Raw genomic sequence first — 5816 nt, 5'->3', positions numbered from 1 at the left:
CCACTGTGATCGAACAAGATAGATCGATGGTGATCGAAGCACTGGTTCTTGATGTGCAGTTAACGTAGTACACTACGTGTCTGTTTCTTTTCAGTCTCTCCTCGTCCTTGTTTGTGCTGTGACTTGTGGTAAAGCTAGGTTGCCCGTACCGGGAGTTCAGAAATATCAGTGTTACTGTCACGTATAGAAATATCAATGTACGTTTCACTTTTGCAAAGGTGGCATGAATGATACCGTTGTCACTGTCGCCATAGGGTGCATGCAGAGGCATCTCCAACATGCTGGTGCACGGTGAATACATCGCTCCGAATCTCAACCTATGCCTAACCTATCTCTCTAGCCAAAAACAATGCAAGAGTTAACCAGGACCGTTTGTGTCAGTTTGCATGCAGAAGGTGAAGTCCCAACAGCTGCCGTTCAAAATGCGCAGAGCAGCAGCAGGTTCAACCTCGTCCTCTGTCAACATTTTTTGACTGTTGACAGGCCAAACACATGTGTGCCAGGCTGAGCATATGCGAGGCGAACGCATTAATGTTGTCTGCTCCTTTGTCCAAGGTCAAACCATCAATGGTATGCGCCCGCCCTACCCTGCCCTGCTTCTCTCTCTCAAGTCGTTTTCTCCTAGCAGCAGTTTTAGTTTTCTCCTACCACTGCGTCGTCGTAGACGTAGAGACACTGATCGAGCTGAGCGCATGCATGCATGCCGCCGGTCCCGCCCGCGGTCCGAGTCTCGGAGAGAGCAGAGCTGTTGCTGGTGTAGGCCGCGCACGGCAGGGGCACGGCTCGTGATGACGACGGGAGAGGAGGGCTCGCAAAGCCAAAAAGCTACCGCGGCTTTTATCCCTTCTCGGGACGGTGGCCGAGGCCGAGGCCGGAGCGGCATGATTGACGAGCCTAGCAGCGGCGCCCAAAAGGTGCACTGACGATGGCGATCTCGCCGGCCGGTTTTGGTCAGCTCGGCTCCGCCGCGCGCGCCGGGCCTGCGCGTGCAGCGGCCGGCATCTGCAATTCTGCATGCGCGCACCGACCGAGGCCGCGGATCATCGATCGAGCTCGAGCAGCTGGCTGGCCGGCTTATGAGTGCGGCGAGATCGATGGGACACGCCATGCGCGTACGTACCTACGTAAGGCCAACCCGACCAAACGAGGCTTTTGACCCATCTCCGGCCCAAGTTTGTGCCAATTTTGGGGTGAAAAGGACAACGCGCGGACGGGCGGGACGCGCGCGCTTGTCCTGCCCTGACCCGCCTGTCGGTGGCACAAAGCAAAACCCCCCACGCCCCATTTGCCGCCGTTTCCCCCAAACCCTCCCACGTCCCTCCCGCCGCACCCCTCCCTCCCCCGTCCATGGCCGACGCCCAGCCGAATTCCGGCGGCCTGGCCGTCGACCCGCCCCAAAGGTGAAGAATAAGGCGGCCAAGGCGCCAAGGAAGCCGCGGTCGTGCACGCCGGAGGAGATCGCCAAGTTGGATGCGGAATCGACGAAGAGGAGGAGCCGGAGGGCGGTCGTCAAGGTCAATGCCGCCGCGGCCAAGTTCGCCGCCGAGCGCGATGCGATGGAGGCCACGTGGCGCAAGGCCGCGGTCGACGAGAAGGAGGACATCGTCAACAAAGCGCACGCCCTCCTCATGCTTGGCATGTGCCATCCGGCCGGTTTCCCTGCAGTGGCCGTCGGCCCGGCGAGCACAGGCTCGTCGACGCCCGGCCTCCGGCGCACTGCCAGTCGCCGACGTCGTGGACCACGCCCATGTCGCCCGACTTTCCCCCGCCAAGGCACGACACTCAGACCCGTTTCTCGCCAGACGTTGGCGTGATCGCGCCGTCCACCCCGCGCCCCTCGGCGGTCATCGACCTCAACGTCACGCCTGGGTCCAGGAGCGTCGGCAGGCCGCCGTCCGTGGAGATGCAAAGAAAGCATGCACGGCCACCGGCACCATGCCGTCCCCCCGCGTCTTGTTCGACGGAATGCCAACACCAACGCCACCGGTCGACGACCCCTTCTACAACCAGTTCATGGAGGATGTGATCTACGAGGGTGGGCAGGGCCGTGCCTACGATCCCGACGAGACCCAAAGTCAGGATGGCCGCGCCTAGTACGTTCCCGATGGAGAGGCTGACGACCGTGCTGACTACGACCATGGTGACTCGTGGCATGAAGACGATGACATCTATTGCGAAGGTGATGGTGATGAAGAAGAAAGCAATGACATTGATATTGGTGGCGAGCCATTGTTCATCGACGAGCTCACCCAAAGAGCGGAAGCACAAAAGAGGAGGAAGAGCATTCGCACGAGTTCATATACACAAGATGAGGACAAGTTGATTTGCCAATGTTGGATGGAGATTAGCCAAGATCCGAAGACCGGCGCGCAACAAAAGGGCCTTGTTTTTTGGACGAGAGTCCACAAAACTTTTCATGAGAGGAAGATGTTTGAGCCCTACCAAATTACAAGCAACCGTGGCATCACCTCGATTCAAAAGAGGTGGTTGTTCATCCAACAAGAGTGTAACAAGTATTGCGCCGCATTTGAGAGCGTTGAAGCACGGCCCGTGAGTGGTCTCGGCGTTGGGGACATGGTATGCTCGCCTTATCCTAGCCCTTTTCCTTGCTACGGCCATGTGGGACTTCGGCCTTGTATATGTTTGCATGTTCAATTGTTGTTGATCATGTGGTGTAGGCATTTCAATCTTTGGAAGCATTCAAGGCCCGGCACAATGACAAGCCATTCACTCTTACGCATTGTTGGACAATCATCAACAATTGCCCCAAGTTCAAGGATCAATACCGTGAACTTCAAAGAAAGAGAGGCAAGAAGACGGCCAAGTACGCCGGAGGTGGAGATGGCGAGGCGTTGAAGAGGCCGAGGGGCAAGACCAACTCCAAGGTGGACGACATACGTGATGCCTCATCCATGGCCTTGCATGACACTTTGCATGGCATGATGTCTCAAAAGGATATGAGGGACGAGAAGAAGCGGCAAAGCAAGGACGAGCAAATGAAGCAATACCTACAGCTTCAAAGGAAGAAGCTTGAGATGGAGGAGGCGGCCAAGAGAAGGAAGATCGACATGGAGGAGGCGTCCCGGCAAAGGCAGCTCGACATCGAGGCCGCCAATGTCAAGGCCAGGCAGAGGCAGCTCGACATCGAGGCCACCAATGCCGCAACCAAAGCAAAGGAGGTGGCCCTTGCGATCATGAGCGTGGACTTGTCCAAGAAGAGCGACAAGACGAGGGCCTTGTTCGAGGCCAGGCAGAAAGAGATGCTCGACGCCGACGGCCTGAACTAGGTCGTCCGATCGGCCGTGGCCTTTTTTTGGAGGCTGGCATGGGTGCCGCCCGCCCGCTGGGCCGCTAGCTGTGTGCCGACGAGAAAAACATTCATTTTGGAGGCCGGCTGTGTTGCCGGCCGCTGGCTGTGTTGCCGGCGAGGACAACTATTCATTTTGGAGGCTGGCTGTGTTGCCGGCGATGGACGTGTAGGCCGCTGGCTCTGTTGCGGCGTGAACTAGGGCCGTTGGCCATGAACTAGGCTTGGCATTTGAAACGCTGCTCTTTTTTAAAATGAAGGCGGACAAAATGGGGCAAACGGATGCGGCCGCGCGCTGGGCGCACGGCCACCGCATCCCAAGACACGCCCGGACACGGCCCTATTACCCTATTCAAACGAACAGAATCCGGGTAAAACGTCCGTTTAAGGTCACACGGTGGAGTTAGCCTAAGAGACGCATGAGTGCATGATGGCATGGCATGTGCCGTCCGGTCTCCAGCCGGGGCCGTGTGCGGATGCGTGCCCTGGCTGGCTGGGCTGGCTGCCAGATGACGGGATACTGGGGGCAGTCATGATGGTTTGTGTGATGAGTGATGTACTCTGTGTGCCGTGTCCTTCGACCCGACTTCTTGAGATCCGTTGAGTCGTTGGTGCCAACATGCGCTCAGGGAAATGCACCAATGACTGTCGATCTGCTGGCCTGCTTGCTCGCTTCTTGTTTTGGTTTGTAATCATGTCATGGTGCGTGCGAGCCTTGGAGTACAAGAACCTAGGACTGGTATTGCTACATCTCCTACTCCCTCCATTTCTAAATATAAGTTTTTTTAGAGGTTTCGATACAAAGTACATACAGATGTATATAGACATATTTTAGAATGTAAATTCACTTATTTTACTTTGTATGTAATCTCTTATTCAAATCTCTAAAAAGACTTATGTATACCAGCACCCACTGCACTGGTTTCAGGTAAATACGTATTGCACTTGCACATGAAGAAACAAAAATTACTCAACCGTTGATCACCAGCCTACGTATACGCCAGAGCTATATCTCGCTCACCGCCAGATGGAAGCAGGTCTCGCCTGAAGGATTTCCTGAGTGCTACAGTACTGGGCCAACCATTTGTGCATTCGTCGCTCGCCCGCCTTTGCTTGGTTGATTCGCCGTTCGCTTCAGTTTTCTTTTATTTATTTTTTTGTTTTTTACGTGTTTTTTATTTCTTCAGTGGTTTTCTTTGGTTCCTTTTTTTCATAGTTACGTTTCGGGTTTCTTTGTTTCTTCACTGCTTTTATCTGATTCTTCTTTCATTCTTCGTCACGCTTTGGTTTTCTTTGATTTTCATTTTGTTTGTTTTTTTATTATCATTCATTTTATTTTTTAATACAAGTCTATGATATACATTTTTTAGTGTACACATGAAACATTTTCTGATACACATTGAACGATTTTCAAATACATGATGTACATTTTTATTTCGATACTTGTTCGAACATTTTTTTGTTACATGGTCATCACTTTTGAAAATACATGATGTACATTTTTCTGTCAATACCTATTTAACACTTTATTAATACATGGTAAAAAATCAAATACACATTTAAATATATTTTTAATGGTAATATTTTTTAAAAGAAGCATTTTTTTACATTTCTATAAACACTTTGTAAATGTCTCAAAGTTTTTTCTCAAATACATGGTCTTTCCTTCATAATTTTACGTACCCTTTTTAATGGTACAATTTTTTTATACAATGTAAAATCTTTTTTACATTTTATACACACTTTTAAAAAGAATCGACATACAATTTTTTGAAACACAGGAACATTTTTTCATTGTCATGAACTTTTTTTTTAAAAGCTATCAACATTGTTTTCAGCTGCGCTAACATTTTTTATACTGCGTTATTTTTTTTGTCAAATTCACGATGTAAATTTAACTTTCATGAATATATATTTATTTTAAATATAAATAAAAAAATAAAACTAGATTAGCGTGACATTGGCTAGATATCAGCATGGTGACCCACGTCCCTGCTGGCCCGGCTCACCACCGGCTCGCTGTGGCGTGCTCATGGGCGAGGCAGGTGCCTGCCTCGCTATTAAGCGGAAATAGGCGTTCACTCCTTTTCCTCGTGGGCTGGCCGTTAGCAGCTCCTTCGTTGCTTGCTGAGCCGGTGCTTCCCTTGATTAGGAAGATGTTCCGACAGTACACAAAATTAAGAAGTTAATGTATATAAGTCATAAATTTGAAAAATGTTCATGAATTTAATAAGAGTATGTGGACTGAAAACTGTTCCAAATTTAAAAGTGTCCATGGATTTAAAAAATCTTTGTGAATTTGAAATAAATGTGGCAAATAAAAATAAGCATGAATTGAAAAAATACTACAGCGGCTGATGCTATAGAAAAGGTTGGAGTGACTTCAAATTTGGACGTTCTCTATATGGGGAGTCTCTGGAACTTTGGAATAGTCTAAAACAGAGAAGTGAAGAAGTTGAAATGGGCTCAGGAAAAGACAAGATCAAGTGGATGCTGACAACTGATAGAA

The 5816-nt window shown here is 50.2% G+C and overlaps 1 pseudogene; it reads left to right on the top strand.

Annotated features, from left to right (window-relative positions):
• Positions 1 to 925: 925 nt before the first annotated feature.
• LOC141021585 (uncharacterized) lies at positions 926 to 3287 on the top strand (annotated as a pseudogene).
• Positions 3288 to 5816: the final 2529 nt, after the last annotated feature.

Source organism: Aegilops tauschii, chromosome 4 (assembly GCF_002575655.3).
Source record: "Aegilops tauschii subsp. strangulata cultivar AL8/78 chromosome 4, Aet v6.0, whole genome shotgun sequence".
NCBI lineage: Eukaryota > Viridiplantae > Streptophyta > Magnoliopsida > Poales > Poaceae > Aegilops > Aegilops tauschii.
This window is presented reverse-complemented; position numbering and strand designations above follow the sequence as displayed.